Source organism: Pan paniscus, chromosome 15 (assembly GCF_029289425.2).
Source record: "Pan paniscus chromosome 15, NHGRI_mPanPan1-v2.0_pri, whole genome shotgun sequence".
In the NCBI taxonomy this organism is placed as follows: domain Eukaryota; kingdom Metazoa; phylum Chordata; class Mammalia; order Primates; family Hominidae; genus Pan; species Pan paniscus.
Window position 1 is genome coordinate 40,827,248 of NC_073264.2, and position 24,201 is coordinate 40,851,448.

The window sequence follows — 24,201 nt, forward strand, 5'->3', positions numbered from 1 at the left end:
TCCCCAGAATCAATATGAGGATCTCAAATCTCAGACTCAACCCTGTTCATGATTCTGGATTATGTAAGTGATATGAATAATTTCAGTACTACAAATCTCAGGTTTGTCCCTCAGCAATGCTGACTCATTATTAAATAAATAAAATTTATTTATGCTAAATTTTCCTTAGTTGGTTCTCTTAAGAATATCTTGTTTTAGATTATCTCATGGTAATTAAGAGTTTATGAATTATATGCTAATGGGAAAATCTAACTTCACATATCTTCTTTATTCTGATTTCATCTATACGAATTTTGTAAAATGTAATATTGGGCAAGGTAAAAGCCACTCCATAGACAAGGAATTACATAATGTGTATATTTGGAATTGAAATGTTTATTTAAAATTTTTTTATTAATAAAAGTTTATATAAAGTGATGTTTGCTTTGTTTATACTTTTTGATCATCAATCATTTATTCATTTATTATATATATTTATTTTTATATATTATTATATATTTATTAATATTATATATTTATTAGTCATCTATGTGCAGGTTCTGTTCCAGGTGCTAGGAATATAAATGCAGAAAAGATGTAGTCCTTGAATCTTAGGAGTTTATGGTCTAGTTATGGGAGACAGTATAATCGAGTAATCAACTAAGTACAATGGATAGTGTATGTGCCCAAAAAAGAGAGTTGTCAATTCTGGTTAAGAAGGATGGGAAACCTCTATAAAGGAAGGTTTTACTGTTGAAATGGTGTCTGAATTCTGAAGGGCTACAAGTTATCTTCATTAGATTACTATTAGAGGATAAAATTTCGCTGGCAAAGAACTCATCTTATGCAAATTTGTGTTCCCATACAAGGGAAGAATTTGTCAGTAAATAAAAGATAAAGGCTTCCAAAGAATCACGAAGTTTAAAATTATAATAAAAGGTTTTTTTTAACCAATACCAGTAGGTGGCAGTGTAACCTCATTAAAAAAAGACCGACGTAAGGATGAAAATGACTTTCCTGATTTTCCAGTCCTGATAATGAGGGTCTTCTGGGTTAAAAACGGATAAGAAAAAGTGGTTTTGAAATTTTTTTCTCTGCAGGCCAGCTTTTCCTTGAATAAGCTGCTGTCTCATTCCTCCCCTGCTTCTCATTCATCCTGAAAGATCTACATAAAATTGACTTGGACACCTCCCCTTCCAAGGCCTGTGGGAGTCAGAAATCCTTCTCAAGATTTCTGCACGGCACTGACCCAGAAACAAAACTGAACTCCCTGCTTGATGTCCACTAAAAGCCCATTCACATAAAACATTCATGATTTTAAGTGCCTTTAGTGAAGATTTGAGGAAAGGATAGCAGCAGAGTGTATACAGCAGCAACAAAACAACCTCTAATGGATCAGGCAGCCTCTCTTGTCTCAAAATGTTCCTTGGCCACCCACCACTATGGAATTTTACTGAATTTCTTTTTGTCAGCCTTTCTCTATCTAGTTGGCTCCTCTTTTTCCCTGCTCAGCCCTGTAATTTCAATTTTTTTCTCTCTTCTCCATTCCTTCTTCACTCTACCTCTTCTTTTCTTTACCTCCCTTTTCCCTCCTCTTCCCTCCCTCTTGCTCTTTCTTTCTCCCCTCCAAACCCACCAATGTGCTCTGTGGTAGTGAGCCCTTCACTTAACAAAATCCCTCCTCTTTCTCCTCCTCCTCCCCACCATTGCCAAAAGGCAGCAGTGCCAGTTTATTACCCTGAAACAGAAAGCACGACAGTAATTTCAGTGTAATAAAAATGCTTTAAAAAACACTTCCCTGCAGATTTTTTTTAAATTAAGAAAATTGTGGTGGTTGCAGGTTTTTGCTAAGCAGGGTATTAATGAGTTTGTTAATATTCTCTACTCCTCCATCCATCTTCCATTTGCCTAGAAAATAAATCCCAGTTACTATCTGACTATCAGTATTTACCTTATTTGCCATTGATGTTGTTTTTGTTTTGTTTTTCCTTTAGGGTTTGTCTTGGTCCATTTTATGCTGCTATAACAGAACACCACAGACTGAGAAATTTGTAAGGAATAGAAGTTTATTTGCCTCATGTTTCTGGAGGCTGGGAATTCCAAGATCAAGGGGCTGCATAGATTGAGGTCCTTTTTGCTGACTCATAACGTGGAAAGAGAGTGCACTGCATAGAAGAAAGGAGGCCAAACTCATTCTTTTATCATGAGCCTACTCCTGAAATAACTCACTCTCAAGATAATGGCATTAATCCATTCATGAAGGCAGAACACTCATGATGTAATCACCTCTTAAAAGGTCCTATTTCCTAACACTGTTGCATTGGGGATTAAGCTTTCAACACATGAATATTGGGGGACACATTCAAACCATAGCAAGAGTTCTTTGTCTGTGTGACTCGGTGTGGTTCAGCAAATTGCGATTGGTCTGCTATAGCGGACTTTCCCCTCACCTCCCAAATGTTTATTATGAAAAATTTCAATTTAAAGAAAGGTGGAAGGAATTGTTGAAAGAATATGTCATCTAGTTTCTACTGTTGTTAACATTGTGTCATATTTGCCTTTTCATCCATCCAACCACCCATCCATCTAGCTACCTTATAATTACTATTATTACTTATTATTACTATTATTTTTAAAGACACCTCTATTAAAGCAACCATCTTATTTTTTGATTTTATTTATTTTCAAAGTTAGTTGCAGACATTAGTATACTTTACTCCTAGACATTTTAGCATGAACATAATTAACTGGAGTATAATACTTGTTTTCAATTTCTTTTTATTTTTGAGGTAAAATTTACATACAGTGAAATCCAAATCTTAAGTGTACCACTAGATAAATTTTGATAAATGCATTATGCCTGGTCTTCACACACCCTTTTCAATATATTTCCAGATAATTTATTTTGTTGTTTTTTTCACACACTAAGTTCTAGACTTTTCCAGGTCCGAGGGAACTATTAGGGGGGAAAGTACTTGTTATAGTAAAAAAGATTTTAGGTGTGTTTGTTTTTAAGGTGCAGAAACACATCGCAGATTAAGGTCTGCATCTCTGCTTTTTGTTATTGTTCCAGTTTGATCTCAGTGACATTACAAGCAAGCAGAAACACTCAGACATGAAATGGCCAGTGCCTGTGAGTTAAGAGCAGGAACTAGGTCTATTTTTTTGATATGTATCTCAACTACCTGGAATACTTTATACTTTTGGCACTCAATAAATATTTGTTGCTGCCAGACGATCTGCCACAAAAATTTACTGGGTCTATTTTATGGCTGTTGTTTGTTCACCTCGAAAATAATCATGGGATCATAGAAGTCAAAGTCATGGAGAGCAGCACAGAGGTTTCTCAGCTGTTGATCAGTTCTTTACAGTAAAGCAGGGTTAAATGTAGAAGGTATGATACTGAGAGCTTCTCAAAGGTACAGAGGTGAATAGAGGAAAAAGAGCAGATAAATTCAGACAGAATGTCGTTAAGGTCCTAGCAGAAAAAAGACCTGAATTCGGAGTTCTCTTATGCTTTCTACTGGAGTTCCAACTCTGTGCTTGACCTTTCCAGGGCCTGCAGGTGCATGAAGATGGGTGGTTACTATTCCTAGAAAATGTTTATGTAGAAAAATACTGATACATGCTGATATGGTTTGACTGTGTCCCCACCCAAATCTCATCTTGAATGGAACATATTGCAAAGTGGTAGCATGATATTTTACTAAACTAAGTTACTGTCAAGACATTCAGAGATATTTTTAAATGGTACACCAAATTTCAACACCCTAAATGCTCACTCAAGCTGATTACAAATGATTGCTTGCCATTCTTTGTGTATGAGTGTGATTACCACCTGCAGTAACTTAAAGACGACTATTCAGGGTGAAATCTGCCTCTGAATTGCCATCCTGGTCACAAATCTTTTCCTTCCCAAGTGGAAATCTTCTCCAGAAGAAATAATAACAATAGTATTTTGGTTAGTGTTCAGTTGTGGAGAGTAAAACTCACTCTAGCTAGTTTAAGCAGTAAGGTGTTCATCACGGAGCATTAAATGGCCCACAGATTTTAGGTTGAGTGTCCAGGAATGGTTCCCAAAGCCACATTGGCTGTCAAGGGATTATGCCTTTGCTACCATCAGAAAGCCATGGTATAAGAAAGATACCATCACAGCTGTTAGCTCTAGAGCCTCTGGAAAATAGCCTACCAAGTTAGGAAACCTTTGCTACAGCTGCTGTCCCAGGCTGTGCCACTGCAGTTCTAAGGCACATCAACAAAATTGGATTCCAGACTCTAGGCTGAGTGTCATTCCTGGACACTCAACCTAGAAGTTTAACATCTAATTGTAGGAACTTAAATCTAGAATCCTAGGTGCAAGGGATTGGGAAATGGTGCAAGGGATTTAGTCCCATTATATTAAAAGAAGTTAGAATGCATGCTTACTGGCCAGTGTTTACTAGAAATATCTAACATTTGTCAAGAACCTGTACGTGAGTCACGGTAATTACTTCTTCACATGAATGATCTGAGTCTTAACAACCACCCAATTAGGTAGTTACGTCCTATTAGTGAGATACTATTATTATAGCCACTTTTACAGGTGAGGAATCTGCTGGTAGGAAAAGTTATTTTCTCAAGCTCGGGTCACAGAACAGAACATGGTGAAATTGGCATTTGAACCTAAGTGTGTTTGACTCTAAATTCTGGAATCTGGTCTCTTAACAATCATACTATACTGTTTCTACTTTCTTTACTAATTAAGTGAAAAGAAAATTAGTTTAAAAGATATTTGGATATCATCAATCATCAAGACACTGTGCTAAGATCATACATAATTTTTTTTTTTTTTTTTTTTTTGAGACAGAGTCTTGCCTGTCACCCAACCTGAAGTGCAGTGGCATGATCTCGGCTCACTGCAGACTCCGCATCCTAGGTTCAAGCAATTCTCCTGCCTCAGTCCCCAAGTAACTGGGATTACAGGTGTGTGCCACCATGCCTGGCTAATTTTTGTATTTTTAGTAGAGATGGGGTTTCACCATGTTGACCAGACTGGTCTCGAACTCCTGACCTTGTGATCTGACTGCCTTGGCCTCCCAAAGTGCTGGGGTTACACGCGTGAGGATGGCATTAATCTAGAGGTAAACTATAGGCACAATTATTATACAAGGTAGGAAGTAAATGTCATAAGAGAGTATAGACAAAATGCCCTTGGAATTATTTGGAGAGATTTACTCAGAGAATTCAGAAAGAAGTTTAGCTAACACTGAGCTTTGAAGGGTAAATGGTTTTTGAACATTCAGAAAAGGAAGAAGTTTACTTGTATCAGGCTATTCTCATGCTGCTAATAAAGACATACATGAGGCTCAGTAATTTATAAAGAAAAGAGGTTTAAATGACTCACAGTTCAGCATGTCTTGGGGAGGCCTCATGAAACTTACAATCATGGCAGAAGAGGAAGCAAACACATCCTTCACATGGAGGCAGCAAGGAAAAGTGCAGAGCTGATATGATTTGGCTGTGTCCCCACCCACATCTCATCTTGAATTCCCATGTGTTGTGGGAGGGACCCAGTGGGAGATGATTGAATGATGGGGCAGATATTTCCCATGCTGTTCTCATGATAGTGAATAAGTCTCATGAGATCTTATGGTTCTACAAGGGGGAGTTTCCCTGCACAAGCTCTCTCTCTTTGCCTGCTGCCATCCATGTAAGATGTGACTTGCTCCTCTTTGCCTTCCACCATGATTTTGAGGCTTCCCCAGCCACGTGGGATTGTGAGTTCTCTGTTAAACCTCTTTCCTTTGTAAATTGCCCAGTCTCAGGTATGTTTTTATCAGCAGAATGAAATGAACTAATACAGTAAATTGGTACCGGTAGCATGGGGTGCTGCTGAAAAGATACCTGAAAATGTGCAAGCGACTTTGGAACTGTGTAACGGGCAGGGATTGGAACAGTTTGGAGGGCTCAGAAGAAGACAGGAAAATGTGGGACAGTTTGGAACTTCCTAGAGACTTGTTGAATGGCTTTGCCCAAAATGCTGATAGTGATATGGAAAATAAAGTCCAGGCTGAGGTGGTCTCAGATGGAGATGAGGAACTTGGGAACTGGAGCAGAGGTGACTCTTGTTATATTTCAGCAAAGAGACTGGCAGCATTTTGCCCCTGCCTTAGAGATTTGTTGAACTTTGAACTTGAGAGATGATTTAGGGTATCTGGCGGAAGAAATTTCCAAGCAGCAAAGCATTCAAGATGTAACTAGGATGCGGTTAAAGGCATTCAGTTTTATAAGGGAAGCAGAGCATGAAAGTTTGGAAAATTTGCAGCCTGACAATGTGATAGAAAAGAAAATCCCATTTTCTGAGGAAAAATCCAAGCCGGCTGCAGAAATTTGCATATGTAATGAGGAGCTGAATGTTAATCCCTAAGACAATGGGGAAAATGTCTCCAGGGCATGTCAGAGGTCTTCATGGCAGCCCTTCCCATTACAGGCCTAGAGGCCTAGGAGGAAAAGTGGTTTTGTGGTCTGGGCCCAGGGTCCCGTGCTGTGTGCAGCCTAGGGACTTGGTGCCTTATGTCCCAGCCACTCTAGCTGTGGCTAAAAGGGGCCAATGTAGAGCTCAGGCCATGGCTTCAGAGGGTGCAAGCCTGAAGCCTTGGCAGCTTCCATGTGGTGTTGAGCCTGCCAGTGCACAGAAATCAAGAATTGGGGTTTGGAAGCCTCTTCCTAGATTTCAGAGGATGTATGGAAATGCTTGGATGTCCAGGCAGAAGTTTGCCACCGGGGCAGGGCCCTCATGAACCTCTGCTAAGGCAGTGCAGAAGGAAAATGTCAGGTGGGAGCCCCCACACATAGTCCCCACTGGGGCACCATGTAGTGGAGCTGTGAGAAGAAAGTCACCATCCTGCAGACCCCAGAATGGTAGATCCACTGACAGCACGCAATGTGTGCCTGGAAAAGCTGCAAACACTCAACACCAGCCCGTGAAAGCAGCAGGGAGTGGGGCTGTACCCTGCAAAGCCACAGGGGTGGAGCTGCCCATGACCATAGGAACCCACCTCTTACATCAGCATGCCCTGGGTGTGAGACATGGAGTCAAAGGAGATCATTTTGGATCTTTAAGGTTTGACTGCCCCACTGGATTTTGGACTTTCATGGGGCCTGTAACCCCTTTGTTTTGTCCAATTTCTGCCATTTGGAATGGCTGTATTTATCCATTGCCTGTACCCCTATTGTATCTAGGAAGTAACTAACTTGCTTTTGATTTTACAGGCTCACAGGCAGAAGGGACTTGCCTTGTCTCAGATGAGACTTTGGACAGTGGACTTTCGAGTTAATGCTGAAATGAGTTAAGACTTTGGGGGACTGTTGGGAAGGCATGATTTGTTTTGAAATATGAGGACATGAGATTTGGGATGGCCCAGGGGCAGAATGATATAGTTTGGCTCTGTGTCCCCACCCAAATCTCATATTGAATTCGCATGTGTTGTGGGAGGGACCTGGTGGGAGGCAATTGAATCATGGGGGCAGGTCTTTCCTGTGCTGTTCTTATGGTAGTGAATAAGTCTCACAAGATCTGATGATTCCATAAGGGGGAGTTGCCCTGCACAAGCACCCTCTCTTTGCCTGCTGCCATCCATGTAAAACGTGACTTGCTCCTCCTTGTCTTCCACCATGATTGTGAGGGTTCCCCAGCCACATGGAACTGTAAGTCCAGTTAAACCTCTTTCTTTTGTAAATTGCCCATTCTCAGGTATATCTTTATTAGCAGCATGAAAACAGACTAATACAAGAGTGATGGGGGGGAAAGCCCCTTATAAAACTATCAGATATTGTGAGAACTCACTATCACTAGAACAGCATGGAGGTCACCATCCCCATTATTCATTTACCTCCCACCAATTCCTCCTGTGACATGTGGGGATTATGTGAACTCAAGTCCAAGATGAGATTTGGGAGAGGACGGAGCTAAACCATATCAGTAGTTAATAGTCACAGAAGCTGGAAATCCTGAGGCATGTGTGGACTAATTGCACATATTCCAATTTGGTTAGCACGAACAGCAAATAAAATGGAGCAGAGGAAAATATGGCTGAAAAGGCTTTGAATGCTAAGTCATTTGGAATTCCTTTTGTAGATTGTCAGGAACCCTGATGATCCTTGAGCAGAGGGGTTACATGAGAGCTCTGTTATATGAAGATATTAGGATCTTTTGGATAATCTGGAGTTGGAGGACTAGAGATCAAATTAGATTGGAGCTACATCTTTACAAAAAATAAAGAAATTAGCAGGCATGGTGATGTGCACCTGTAGTCCAAGCTACTTGGGAGGCTGAGGTGAGAGGATCACTTGAGCCTGGGCAGTTGAGACTGCAGTGAACCATGATGGTGCTACTGTACTCCAGCCTGGGTGACAGAGAGAGAGCCTGTCTCAAAAAAAAATTGGAAGCTGATATAATGACTTTTGAGAACTGACAGACAGATACTCTAATTTGATGACAGTGGAAGTGAGATGAACTGGGTATGAGGATTAGAAAAAAGAGAGCTGGACTTAGCAGTTCTTAACAACTAATTAGATGTTGATAGCAAGGAAGAGAGAAGAGTCAGATTATTCTGAGGTTTCCTTCCTGGGTCATGAGAACAATGATTTCATTAATAAAAGTGTATAAGGGCATAAGAAGTGCGTAAGTTCTTAAGAAGAATATACTTACATGGGAAATTAATGAGTTTGATTTTGGATTTTTCAAGTGAAAACACTGGTGTGACAACCCAAGAGACATGGCCAACAAATTTGGAAATGTGGAATGGGAGATCAGAAGAGAAGTCAGACTAGAAGCATAAGATTTTAAATTTATCTGCATATAGCAGTACTCAAGATAGCTGCACTTCAGTAGCACCTAGAGAGCTTTAAAAAATACATGTGCTGGACCCCAGAGATTCTGATTTAATTGGTAAGGCTAAAATTTTTGATTTAATCAGTTTGGTCAGTGATGCAGATTTAATTAGTATAGGGTAAGGACCTGGTATTTTTATAGTTTGTAAAGCTCCCCAGATGATTCTAATGTACAACCATGTTTGATAACTACTGACAGAGGTAATTCATGAGCAGGAGGTTGGGCAGGATTTGAAAAGGATAGTATAAAAAGAGAGAAAAGAAAGTTAATGGTAGAGCCCTTTATAGCATTTATGTTCAATGAGTAGAAAGAGAAGTCAGACAATAGGCAAAGAGGTAGAAAATAAACCAGGAAAAGAGCCAGAGAGTTGAGAGGAGTCAGCAATGCCACATGCCACAGAGAGCAGAGGAGACTTCTAAGAAAGGATTTAATAGAGGCAGGGGGTGGCATTGGAGGACATGTTATAATTTGCTTTGTACATGCTTGTTCACTGTTCTCTCCTGGTTAAGTTACAAATTCATAATTAAAAGGAAGAAGCTGAGAGATGAAAAGCTGAGAAAGTGGTTAGACAGGCAAGTTTACTGGGGTAAGCCTTCAGATGAGTGAAATGATTTCAGAACTTAGTTGGAGTTTTGGAATCCAGGATTTCAGAAATGTAGCAAACCTGCATGATGACAATCCAGTGGGCATAGTTCTGAGAGAGGAGTGCTGTAGTGGCCAAACATGTTTTAGGAGTCTAGGTCAGACAACTGTGAGGTTACAATTCAGTGGATCTTCACATGTATGATTAAATCAGCTATGATGTGACAAGACTTGTAGTATAAAGGAGAATGCTGAACCAGATGCCTGAAGTCTTTTCTTTAACTGCTTATTTTAAAAATTGGCACATTGTAAGTGTATATGTTTATAGGGTACAATTTGATGTTTCAGTACATATCTTTATATGGATCATGTTGTATAATGATCCCATCAGGATAGTTAATGTGTCCTTCACTTCATGCATTTGTTTGTGGTGAGACCATTCAAAAACCTCTCCTCTAGCTATTTTGTGATACACAATATTTTGCTGTTAACCCTAGTCACCCTACTGTGCAATAGAACACCAGAATTTATTCCTCCTATCTAATTGTAACTTTGTACCTGTTGATTACCCTCTCCCCATCTTTCTCTCCTCCCTTCCCTCCCTTCCCTCCCTTCCCTCCCTTCCCTCCCCAGTTTCTGGTAACCATTGATCTACTCTCTGCTGCTATAAAATCAACATGTGAATTTTTTCAGATTCCATGTCTAAGTGAGATCATACGGCATTTGCCTTTCTGTATCTGGCTTATTTCACTTAACATGATGTCATCTAGATTCATCACAGATTACATTACATTGATGTTGTTGTAAATAACAGGATTTTATTCTTTTTTATGGCTGAAGAGTATTCCATTGCACATATATACCACATTTTCTGTATTCATCCATTGTTGGACATGTAATTTGATTCCATATCTTGGCCATTGGAACTAGTGCTGCAATAAACATGGGGAAGTATATATGTCTTCATCGTACTGATCTCATTTACCTTGTATATATACCCAGTAGTGAAATTATTTGATTAGGTAGTGGTTCTATTTTTAATTTTTTGAGGAACCTCCATATAGTTTTTTATAATGGCTGTATTAGCTTACAATCCTACCAGCAGTGTGTAAGTGTTCCCCTTTTTTCACATCCTTATCAACACTTGTTTTCTTTTGTATTTTTGACAATAGCCATTCTGACTGGCATGAGGTTGCATCTCATTGTGGTTTTGATTTGCATTTTCCTGATAATTAGAGATGTTGCACATTTTTTCATACACCTGTTGGGCATTTTTGGTGTCCTTTTGAGAAATGTCTACTCAGGTCATTTGCTCACTTTTAAATCAGATTTTTTTTCTGCTATTGAGTTATGCAAGTTTTTAAAAATATAATCTGGGCAGTAGCTCCTTGTCAGATACATAGTTTGCAAATATTTTCTCCTATTCTGTAGGTTTTATTTTCTCTCTGTTGTTTCCATTGCTGTGTAAAAGCTTTTCATATTGCTGTAATCCCATTTGTCTGTTTTTGCTTTTGTTGCCTGCACTTTTGAAGTCTTATTTTAAAAAAATTATTACTCAGCCCCATGTCGTGAAGTGTTTCCTCTATGTTTTATTCTATTTTATAGTTTCAGATTTTACATTTAAATCTTAATCCATTTTGATTTGATTTTTGTATATGGTGCAAGGTAGAGGTCTAGTCTCATTCTTCTGTATGTGGATATCCACTTTTCCCAGCACCATTTATTGAAGAGTCTTTTTACTTTTTAATTTTAGGTTCAGGGGGTGCAGGTGCAGGTTTGTTACACAGGTATATTGTGTGATGCTGAGGTTTGAAATTCTAATGATCCCATGACCCAAGTGGCAGATACAGTACCTGATAGGTAGTTTTCAACACTTACCCCTCCCTCTTTTCTCCCTTTTTTTGGAATTCCTAGTGTCTGTTGTTCCTGTCTTTGTTCCATTTGTACCCAGTATTTAGCTTCCACTTATGAGAATATGTGGTATTTGGTTTTCTGTTCCTGCGTTAATTTGCCCATGACAGTGGCCTTCAGTTGCATCCATGTTACTTCAAAGGACATGATTTCATTCTATTTTTATGTCTGTGTAGTATTCTATGCTGCGTAAGTACCACATTTTCTTTATCCAATCCACCATTGATAGGTGCCTGGGTTGATTTCATGTCTTTGCTATTGTGAATAGTGCTGCACTAAACATGTGAATGCATGTAACTTTTTGGTATTAATAGAATGATTGATTTTTCTTTGGGTATATACCCAATAATAGGATTGTTGGGTTGAATGATAATTTTATTTTCTGTTCTTTGAGAAATCTCCAAACTGCTTTTCACAGGGGCTGAGGTAGTTTACATTCCCACCAACATTGTATAAGCATTCCCTTTTCTCTGCAACCTCACCGTTATCCATTATTTTTTGACTTTTTATTAATAGCCATTCTGGCTGGTATTAGATGGTATCTCACCGTAGTTTTGATTTGCATTTCTCTAATGATTAGTGATGCTGAGCATTTTTTTTGTATGTTTCTTGGCTGCTTGTATGTCTTCTTTTGAGCAGTGTCTGTTCATATCCTTTGCCCATTTTTTTTTTTTTGAGACAAGGCCTTGCCCTGTTGCCTAGGCTGGAGTGCAGTGGCATGATCATGACTTGCTGTAGCCTCGACCTCTGGGGCTCAAGCAATCCTCCCACCTTAGCCTCTTGAGTAGCTGGGACCACAGGTGTACGTAAACACACCCAGCTAATTTTTAGTTTTTTGGTGGAGGTGAGGTCTCATTTTATTGCCCAGGCTGGTCTTGAACTCCTGGGCTCAAGGAACTCACCCACCTCTGCCTCCCAAATTGCTGGGATTACAGCTGTGAGCCACCATGCCTGGCCTGCCCAATTTTAATGGGGTTATTTGACTTTTGCTTGTTGATTTGTTTAGTTCCTTGTAGATTCTGGGCACTAGTCCTTTGTTGGATGTATAGTTTGTACATATTTTCTCCCATTCTGTAGGCTGTCTGTTTACTCTGTTGATAGTTTCTTCTGTTGTGCAGAAGCTCGTTAGTTAAGTAGGTCTCACTTGTCAATTTTTGCTTTTGTTGCACTTACTTTTGAGGACTTCATCATAAATTCTTTGCTTAGGCCAATGTCTGGAAGAGTATTTCTTAGGTTTTCTTTTAGGATTTTCATAATTTGAAGTCTTACATTTAAGTCTTTAATCCATCTTAGTTGATTTTTGCATATGGTGAAAGGTAGAGGTCCAGTTTCATTCTTCTGCATATGGTTAGCCACTTTTTGCAACACCATTTATTGAATAGGGTTTCCCCATTGCTTATTTTTGTTGGCTTTGTCAAAGATCAGATGGATATAGGTGTGCAGCTTTATTTCAGGGGTCTGCATCCTGTTACCTTGGTCTATGTGTCTGTTTTTGTATCAGTATCATGTTTTGTTTACTGTAGCCTTGTAGTATAATTTGAAGTTGGGTAATGTGTTGCTTCCAGCTTTGTTCTTTTTGCTTAGGATCATTTTGACTATTCAGGCTTTTTTTTGTTCAGTATGAATTTTAGAATAGTTATAATTCTGTGAAAAATGACATTGGTAATTTCATAGGAATAGCATTGAATTTGTAGATTGCATTGAGCAGTATGGCCATTTTAATTATATAGATCCTTCCAATCCATGTATGTGGAATGTTTTTCCATGTGTTTGTGTCATCCCTGATTTCTTTCAGCAGTGTTTTGTAGTTCTCATTGCAGCAATCTTTAATCTCTTTGGGTAGATGTATTTCTAGGTATTTTTTTCTTTTCAACTGTTGTGAATGGGAGTGTGTTTTTGATTTGGGCAAGAGAGCAAGACTCCGTATCCCCCCCCAAAAAAAGAAAAAAAAATGCTACTGACTTTTATACATTGATTTTGCATTCTGAAACTTTGCTGAAGTTGTTTATCAGGTCTAGGAGTCTTTTGGCAGAACCTTTGGGTTTTTAAGGTATAGAATGCTATCATCAGTGAAGAGAGACAATTTGACTTCCTTTTTTTCTATTTGGATAACTTTTTATTTTTGTCTCCTGACAATTGCTTTGGCTAGGACTTCCAGTACTATGTTGAATACAAGTAGTGAGGTTGACATCCTTGTTTTTTTCCAGTTATTAGATGCCTCCAACTTTGCCTATTCACTATGATGTTAGCCATGGGTTTGTCAGAGGTGGCACTTATTATTTTTAGCTATGTTCCTTTGATGACTAGTTTGTTGAGGAATTTTATCATGAAGGGATATTAGAGTTTATCAAAATCTTTTTCTGCATCTATTGGGAGTTAGGGAGGAGTCTCTCCTTGAATTTTTGGAATGTTTCAATAGGATTGGTTCCAGCCCTTCTTTGTATGTGCGGTAAAATTTGGCTGTGAATCCATCTGGTCCAGGGCTTTTTTTTTGGTTGGTAGGTCTTTTTTATTACTGATTCAATTTCATTACTCATTATCGGTTATGTTCAGGATTTCTGTTTCTTCCTGCTTCAATCGTAGGAGGTTTTGTGTTTTCAGGAATTTATTCATTTCCTCTAGATTTTTCTAATCTGTATGCATAGCAATGTTCATAGTAGACTCTGGGGGCCTTTTATGTGTCTGTGGAATCAGTTGTAATGTCACCCTTTGTCATTTCTGATTGTGCTTACTTGGATAATCTTTTTTTCTTGGTTAATCTAGGTAGCCATCTATCAATCTTGTTTATCCTTTCAAAGAACTAATTTTTTACTTCATTGATTCTTTGTATGGTTTTTGGATCTCAATTTCATTTAGTTCTGCTCTGATTTTAGTTATTTCTTTTCTTCACCTCCAAGATTTCAGTTTGGTCATTTTAATATCATTCTTTTTAATGTCTATCTCTTTGTTGAATTTCTCATTCAGAACATGAATGTTTTCTTAGTTTCATTAAATTGTTTGTGTTCTCTTGTATCTCACTGAATTTCCTTAAGATCATTATTTTGAACTTCTTTTCGAGCATTTCATAAATGTCCTTTCCTTCGGAGCCTGTTACTAGAGACTGTGTTCCTTTGGGAGTGTCATGTCCTTACTTTTTCTTGTTTCTTGTGTCCCTTTGTTGATATCTGCACATCTAATAGAATAGGGATTTTTTTTTTTTAGTTTTATGGAGTAGCTTTTGTAGGAAGAGATCTTTTTCTTGTAGATGCATCTAGAGTATTAATTGGGTATGGTGCGTTGGCTTTATTTCTGGTGAACTCAGTAACATGGTCCCCATGCAGTTTCTTCAGCTATTATTCTCATCAGTGATGTCTGTGATTGCTTCAGTGACCTAGGCTGTGGGAGTTTTGATGGTATTGGCACAGGTTTGCTGGGAGCAGGGGCACTGGTCTGGTTGTCAGGCTGGGTACATGCAGTCACAGAGGGCTGACAGGCTATCTGGTGGGCTTTCTGGAGAGGCAGAGCTGCCGCTGGACTGGATGTTGGGGTGAGTGTGGGTGTGGTGGTGCCAGGTGGCCCTGCAGTGGTGTATCCACGAAAGCAGGGATACCACAGGACTAGCTGTCAGGCTGGGCATGGGCACATATGGGCTCAGTGATCTAGTCAGCTTTGCAGCACAGGTGTATGTGAAGTGGCTGGCCAACTGTTCAGCGGCTTCCTTACTGTATAGGTTTGCCTGTTTCCTGGGTGGGGTGGGTAGTGTGCTATGTAGGTTCAGATGCCAGGGTCTCAGTTGTTATGTGGCCTAGGCTTCACACAGCTGGGGTCATAGTGCTGCAGGCATCCAGATGAACTTGGTAGAATGATGGCGAGTCTCAGAGACAGTGAGATTCTGTCACAGAGATAGAGACTGGCTCTTAGTGCAGGGCACACTCTAGCTGAGGGTCCAGTGTCAACAAGGCATTGAGCATAGCAGCTTACATTGTTGAGGTGGGAGGTGCTCAAGGTAGGCTTTTCTGAGGCAATGCAGCTAAGCAAACTCCTGATTACTCTCCAAACTGAATTTGGAGCTTTTGAGGACTGGAGGACTCTCCTGTAGCAAGGACTGGCATTTGTGGTGGTAATGGGCACCACTGCATATATCCAGCATACCTCTTCCCTGTAAGAAGTTCCCCCGACTTCAAGCTGATCTTGGGAGACAATGTGGCAAAGTCAGGGTGCCTTTCTCACCTCTCTATGGTGCTATCCTGTGCTTCTGTTCTCCACAGGGATATTGCTGCTCCCCTGGTGTCTGCTAGCATACTTCCTCAGTCACTTTAGTTGACATATAGTTGTTTATTTATTGTTTTGGTCCCTTCATGTGGGAGAGAAGTCAAATCGACTTGGCAACCTTGATGATGTCACTACCTGGGATACATGGAGTCTTACTGATTTTGAGGGAGTGGTTTGGAGGTTGGTAATCATGGTAATGTGGATGGGAAGAGAATAGTGGTTATATATAGACATGAGAGTTTCAAAGGAGAGGGCATTGTTGAGGGATATTTTTTAAAATCTGAAAATCACAGTGTGGACTGAGAGTGGTAGCCCAGCATTTCCTTCTCTGGTTACATGGATTCAAAGGTGAGTGAAAGCATGTTTTCTTTCTCTCAGCATATTTGTTACTTCACTTCTCGAATAAGTTTCTCTTTGTTAGAATTAGGTTCAGAATAACAATTTCCTTATTGGTTACTCTGTTTTCTGAGAAGTAGAATTATCAACAAAGAAACAGGAATATTTCAGATCATCTGCTATGTAAGAATCAAATGAGATTGTGTATTTCAGACTGTTTTAAAAAGAGCAAAGTATTCCAAATATCTTTATTCCTATTAATCACATTAAAAATGGAATGAGAACTGAACTACCCATAAAGTTTCTAGAAATGATGCCATTATTTTATAGATGAGTAAAATTTTAATTAAAAAAACCCAACATTGTATAAATTATTAAGTTCTTAAGTTCTTAAGCCCTTTTATACTTGGTCCTGTGATCCTGGGGTGGTGACTCTGTGGACCCCATTTTGACTTTATAAGCTGCTTTCTGTTGGGGTATACCAGTAGGGGGTATAAAAGGGAGACTGGTAGGCCGGGTGAGAAAGGACTTGATTCTTTCCATGGACTTGCAGCTTTCTTTCTGCCTTCTGTCTGTTCCTGTGAGCATCAGTCCTGCAACACTTCCTCACCAGGCAGCTAAAATTCCCTCCTATATATATATATTTTGAGACTGAGTCTCCTCTGTAGCTCAAGCTGGGGTGCAGTGGTGTGATCTTGGCTCACTGCAACCTCTGCCTCCTGGGTTCAGACAATTCTTGTGCCTCAGCCTCCTGAGTAGCTGGGATTACAGGCATGGGGCACCACACCTGGCTAATTTTTTGTAGAGATGGGATTTTGCCATGTTGGCAAGGCTAGTCTTAAACTCCTGGCCTCAAGTGGTCCACCAGTCTTGGCCTCCCAAAGTGCTGGGATTATAGACATGAGCCACTGTCCCTGGTCTCCTCCTATAGTTTATCTAAAGCTAGTATGCAAATTTTCCAACACCTGAAGAAAAAAATTTATCATGTACAATCCCCTTTGTTCCCAACATGTGCACCAAGCAAGTGACATCTCTTCTTCAGAGGTTTGGGTCCCCATGGGATCCTTCTTCCACATTTCTAAGTTTTAACAACCTCTTCCCTTGTTTCCCCAACTCTATCAGTGGTACCTATTTCTGTAAAGTTGCTCTATCTATGATTTCTTAGGGGGTCTCTTTTGTCCTCCAGTTTTCAGTTCTTTGTATTAAATTCTTTCTGTCCAAATGGCTGATATGGTTTCTGCCTCTTTATTGAACCCAGACTAATAGAATTGTCATACTAATTTGTTAATTAGCAAGACAATTTAGGGTCATATCTTAACTGTACATTCTGTCTAGTATTTACTATTTATACTGTTATCCATAATACTTAGTGAATAATGATGACATACACTAAAAATTAATTAAAACACAGATATTATCTATAATAATAAAAACCAAGTTTAGCACTATGAAAAACTTACTACATTGCTTTTATTTTTATCATTTTATTTCATACTGGTGAAAACTTCATCAGAACCTCACCAACCTGTGGTTCCATTTAGGAACTACCTAATTAAAAAGGATTAGGCTTTATGTTAAAATCTTTCACTTCAGCCAAGAATAGCAAGTTTAGTAATTGAATGGACATTTCTGAGCTCCAAATCAATCCAGATTAAGCTCTGAATTTACTTTTGAAAGATAGAATATAAATGCCCATCATAAAAATTCAGTTTGAGGTGGTTAATTTGAAAATTTCTGAGATCAGTGTTGTTCTTTTAGTATCTTTCTTCCCTATGGAACTTTTAAATTTAAGATAGAAATCTTCAGTTTAGAAATCAGGGGAAAATGGTGAATAGGAGGCAGGACTAACTTGCAGCTGCCACTTGGATAGACAAACAAGGTGTGGAGACTCACATCATGAACTTTTGTTCCAACAACTAACACAAGAACATAGCAGAAAAACTGAAAGAATTCACAAACCCTTTGAAAGAAGCAGCTTGCTGCTGCGAACTCCATGAGACAGCTGAAAAATTTTTTCCCAAAGTGTGAGAAGGTGAAAGTCAGCCTCTGTCCAGACACCCTCACTGGAGGCCTGAAAATCCAGATCACGAGAGAAGGATTTAACTTTACCTAGAGCTGAAATGAATGTAGAGAGCTGAGCGAAATATAAAAGTAGAAGAAGCAGTGGGAAGAGCCCTTTAGGCACTCCCAGTCCCCAGAAAAGCCCAGGGAAGCCATTTCTGACTTTATCTCACAAGGGTCCTTGAGGAGGACTGCCAGTGGAATTTGGGGAGTGCCATAGGGAGAAATAAACTTTCAGCTGAATGTTGTAATAATTTCAGCTGAGTGCAAACAGGGCAGAATCTCAGGGTTGGGAAGGTGAATGGAAAGTGCAGGTATGAGCAAAGACACCATGGTGGAGGAGGGTGTGAAGCCTGAAAGTCCTGGTTGTTCTCTCAGTGAGGAGACTTGTAGCCTGGGGCAAGATCTCAGCCGTGCTCACTGGTTGCCTGGATATAAACTCGATGCTGTTGGGGGAGCATGGTGGGCATGAGATTGGTCTGTTTAGCTGCATGGGAGAGGGGTGAGGCCTGTCACTGCTGGCTTTCCCCCACTTCCCTGGTGACCTAATATCCAGAATCCACAAGAAACTCAAATTAGCAAGAAAAAAAAATCCCCTCAAAAAGTGGGCTAAAGACATTAATAGACAGATCTCAAAAGAAGATATTTAAATGGCCAATAAACATATAAAAAATTGTCAACATCACTAATTATCGGGAAGTGCAAATTAAAATTGCATTGTGATACCATCTTACTTCTGCAAGAATGGCCATAATAAAAAAATTAAAAAAAATAGATGTTGAAATGGATGTTGTGAAAAGGGAACACTTTTACACTGTTAGTGGGAATGTAAGCTAGTACAACCACTATGGAAAACAGTGAGGAGATTCCTTATAGAACTAAAAGTAAGTCTACCATTTCATGCAGCAGTTTCACTACTGAGTATCTACCGAGAGCAAAAGAAGTCATTATACGAGAAAGATACTTGCACATGCATGTTTATAGCAACACAGTCTGCAGTTGCAAAAATATGGAACCAGATCAAATGCCCATCAATCAATGAATGCATAAAGAAAATGTGGTATATATATACTATATGGTATATATGTATTCCATGGAATACTACTCAGCCATAAAAAGGAACAAAATAATGGAATGTATAAAGAAAATGTGATTTTATATAAATATGTATATATATATACACACACACACACACATATACACACCATGGAATACTACTCAGCCATAAAAAAGAACAAAATAATGGCATTCACGGCAACCTGGATGGAATTGGAGACCATTATTCTAAGTGAAGTAGCTCTGGAATGGAAAACCAAACATCGTATGTCCTCACTCATGAGTGGGATTTAAGCTCTGAGCACACAAAGGCATAAGAATGATACAGTGGACTTTGGGGATTCACTAGAGATTTATTAGGATTTATTAGAGAAGTAAAGAAACGAAAGAATGAGCTGCTTAAATCAAAGCCAAAATGCATTTCCTATTTACCAAAGAATCCAGTTAAAAGTAGTATTTAAAGAATAAATTCCCTGAAGATGTAACAACCTAAGATTTTATCCTCAAATGAGAATAAATTACCACTTTCTGGTAATTTCAAATCATCCTTTCTTCATTCAGTTTCTTCCTCCCTCTTTTTTTCTTCCATTGGGGTATTTTCTTGAAGAAACTGTAGCCAATTCTGGTTAGTCTAAGTCAAAACATAAACTTATTAATAGAATACAGAGATAATTAACAGAATTGAATGTTGAAATAGATGTTGTGAAAAGGGAACACTTTCACATTGTTGGTGGGAATGTAAGCTAGTACAACCACTATGGAAAACAGTGAGGAGATTCCTTATAGAACTAAAAATAGATCTACCATCCAGGAGAAAGTGTTAGAGGGTGGTGAGGGATGAAAAAACCACACATTGCGTACAGTGTATATTGCTTGGGTGATGGGTGCACCAAAATCTCAGAAGTCACCACTAAAGAACTGATTCATGTAACCAAACACCACCTGTTCCCCAAAAACCTATTGAAATAAAAAAACAGCTATGTTCACTAAAAAATTAGACTGAATTAATTATGTGAAGCCAAAGGTTAGTCTATATTCCTATCTATCTCCATATTGAATAAAAGAATTTAAAAAGAATAAATTAATGAAATAAAAAACACTTCTATTTCTTTGAGGTTTCTATCATCTTTGCTTAACTCATCTCACAGTGCAGCACAGCGTATTTTCATTAAATCATGTGCACCTGTTCTTTTCTCCCCCACACCACTTTTTTTTTAGCATACACTTTAGTGATCCAGAGCATCTTATCTTTTATATTCTGTATCCATAAACTTCTGTTTGTCTTTGAACTTTCAAAATAAGAACGCTTAACTTTTAAAGTCTAAATTATATGGTCTTAAGAGTTGATCTAGTTCAGACATGGTCTCATAATAACTTAATTTATGGAAGAGGAATTACTGTTTTAGATTAACACCAATATTTAAGTTTATATGGTGATGGTGACAGGGCCAGCAATGACTTTATTTTGTTCTCTCTGTAGGAACCATTTTCTGGGTAGACATGAATACTTTAAAAACCAAGCATTTATACACCAATAACAGACAAACAGAGAGCCAAATCATGAGTGAACTCCCATTCACAATTGCTTCAAAGAGAATCAAATACCTAGGAATCCAGCTTACAAGGGACGTGAGGGACCTCTTCAAAGGAGAACTACAAACCACTGCTCAATGAAATAAAAGAGGATACAAACAAATGGAAGAACATTCCATGCTCATGGGTAGGAAGAATCAATATTGTGAAAATGGCCATGCTGCCCAAGGTAATTTATAGATTCAATGCCATCCCCATCAAGCTACCAATGACTTTCTTCACAGAATTGGAAAAAACTAAAGTTCATATGGAACCAAAAAAGAGCCCGCATCGCCAAGTCAATCCTAAGCCAAAAGAACAAAGCTGGAGGCATCACACTACCTGACTTCAAACTATACTACAAGGCTACAGTAACCAAAACAGCATGGTACTGGTACCAAAACAGAGATATAGATCAATGGAACAGAACAGAGCCCTCAGAAATAACGCCGTATATCTACAACTATCTGATCTTTGACAAACCTGACAAAAAGAAGAAATGGGGAAAGGATTCCCTATTTAATAAATGGTGCTGGGAAAACTGGCTAGCCATATGTAGAAAGCTGAAACTGGATCCCTTCCTTACACCTTATACAAAAATTAATTCAAGATGGATTAAAGACTTAAACGTTAGACCTAAAACCATAAAAACCCTAGAAGAAAACCTAGGCATTACCATTCAGGACATAGGCATGGGCAAGGACTTCATGTCTAAAACACCAAAAGCAATGGCGACAAAAGCCAAAATTGACAAATGGGATCTAATTAAACTAAAGAGCTTCTGCACAGCAAAAGAAACTACCATCAGAGTGAACAGGCAACCTACAAAATGGGAGAAAATTTTCGCAACCTACTCATCTGACAAAGGGCTAATATCCAGAATCTACAATGAACTCCAACAAATTTACAAGAAAAAAACAAACAACCCCATCAAAAAGTGGGCAAAGGACATGAACAGACACTTCTCAAAAGAAGACATTTATGCAGCCAAAAAACACATGAAAAAATGCTCACCATCACTGGCCATCAGAGAAATGCAAATCGAAACCACAATGAGATACCATCTCACACCAGTTAGAATGGCAATCATTAAAAAGTCGGGAAACAACAGGTGCTGGAGAGGATGTGGAGAAATAGGAACACTTTTACACTGTTGGTGGGACTGTAAACTAGTTCAACCATTGTGGAAGTCAGTGTGGCGATTCCTCAGGGATCTAGAACTAGAAATACCATTTGACCCAGCCATCCCATTACTGGGTATATACCCAAAGGACTACAAATCATGCTGCTATAAAGACACATGCACACGTATGTTTATTGCGGCACTATTCACAATAGCAAAGACTTGGAACCAACCCAAATGTCCAACAATGCTAGACTGGATTAAGAAAATGTGGCACATATACACCATGGAATACTATGCAGCCATGAAAAATGATGAGTTCATGTCCTTTGTAGGGACATGGATGAAATTGGAAATCATCATTCTCAGTAAACTATCGCAAGAACAAAAAACCAAACACTGCATATTCTCACTCATAGGTGGGAATTGAACAACGAGAACACATGGACACAGGAAGGGGAACATCACACTCTGGGGACTGTTGTGGTGTGGGGGGAGGGGGGAGGGATAGCTTTAGGAGATACACCTAATGCTAAATGACAAGTTAATGGGTGCAGCACACCAGCATGGCACATGTATACATATGTAACTAACCTGCACATTGTGCACATGTACCCTAAAACTTAAAGTATAACAATAATTAAAATAAAATAAAATAAAATTAAAAAAACTAATCCAATGATTATAAATTTTTTTTTTGGCAAACATAGGTTCAGGTTTAGGGGAATAATACAAACCTAAAACATACTTAAGCTAAATGATTTCAAATTATTCAATCCATCCTTCCAATTATGGTGGTGTGTCATTTTACTAAAGCATAGTAATGTTGACTTTTCTTTATAAATGATATAGATAGTGCTTTAAAATTTTTATTATTTGTTGGAGGTTATCACTTTGAATTATTTTTATTTCATCTAATTTGTTTTCTCTTAACTTTAATTTTATCTTTCAGCCTAAGTCTAGCAATATACCAGCTTGTGGTTGCCTCAAATATGATTTTTTAATATATTGATTTTAGCTGTTTTCTTTTAGTCATTCTAAAATCTTTTTAGCATTTGCCAGAAAAACTCATGAATGATCCTTAGTGATCAGAAAAGACACAGGAATTCAGAACATTGCATCAATTTACAACAAATAAATGAGCAAAGATGATTAAGTTTATGATGATACCAGTAGTAGATACCTTGTATGATCACTGTTTAACTCAAAGGAATTGCCCATTACCTGGAATAATCTCCAACATGGGCAGTGTGCCTCCATTGACCACATCTATACAGTGACCTTCTGTAAGTTAGTTTCTGTGTGTAACAAACTTGTCTAAGAGGGCATACCTTATCCAACCTAGGTCAATTAGATTATTTCTCCAAAGAATTTAAAACTTGGAATTGAGACATACAGAAACTAGAAGTTTTGGGGATCTGGTCACATCAATGGCAGTGCTCTTCAATAAAGTCCATGAACTGTTTTTGAGATCCCCAGAGTTGTGGTTGTTCTTTCCAATCCTGGGTATTATGTTTTCAATTTTTCTTTAATTCTGTTAATTATCTCTGTATTCTATTAATAAGTTTATGTTTTGACTTAGACTAACCAGAATTGGCTACAGTTTCTTCAAGAAAATACCCCAATGGAAGAAAAAAAGGTGGAGGGAGAAACTGAATGAAGAAAGGATGATTTGAAATTACCAGAAAGTGGAACGTGGAAAAAACAGATTAAAACTAGTTTGAGAATAAAATCTTAGGTTGTAACATCTTCTGGGAATTTATTCTTTAAATATTGCTTTTAACTGGATTCTTTGGTAAATAGTAAATGCATTTTGGCTTTGATTTAAGCAGCTCACTCTTTTGTTTCTTCACTTCTCTAATAAACTTGCTCTCACTTAAAAAATGCCTTGTAGAACAACTCATGATAATTATTACTGTTGGGAAATAGGAGAAACATATTGTATTAGTCAGAATTTTACAGAGAAACAGAACCAATAGGAGATTATCTATCTATCTATCTATCTATCTACCTATCTATCTATCATCTGTCTATCTAAATATATGACTATAGATATAGATGAGGGGATTTATTATAGGAAGTGGCTCATATGGTTACGGAGGCTAAGAAGTGCCATGGCCTGCTATCTGCAAACTGGAGAACCATAAATTCTGGTGGTGTGATTCAGTGCAAGTCAAAAAAGGCCTGAGAATCAGAGGGCTGTTGGGTATAAATCCAAAAGCCCAAAAACCACTTGTGTCAATGTCCAAAGGTAGGAGAAAATGAATATCTCAGCTCAAGCAGAGAAAGTAAACTTGCCCTTCCTCTGCCTTTTTGTTCTATTCAGGCCCTCAATGGATTGAATGATGCCCACAGATATTTGTGAGAGCAGATCTTCCTTACTCAGTCTACTGATTTAAATGCTAATCTCTTCTAGAAACAGTCTCATACTTGTACCCAGAAATAATATTTAGCAGCT

The 24,201-nt window shown here is 38.5% G+C and overlaps 1 long non-coding RNA gene across 1 annotated transcript in view; it reads left to right on the plus strand.

Annotated features, from left to right (window-relative positions):
* LOC134728891 (uncharacterized) overlaps positions 1-22,135 on the plus strand; it is an 80,747-nt gene extending 58,612 nt beyond the window's left edge. Inside the window, exon 3 of the long non-coding RNA XR_010109750.1 lies at positions 20,529-22,135. This is a non-coding gene — a long non-coding RNA (uncharacterized LOC134728891). The remainder of the gene's footprint in view (positions 1-20,528) is intronic.
* The last annotated feature ends 2,066 nt before the right edge of the window (positions 22,136-24,201 follow it).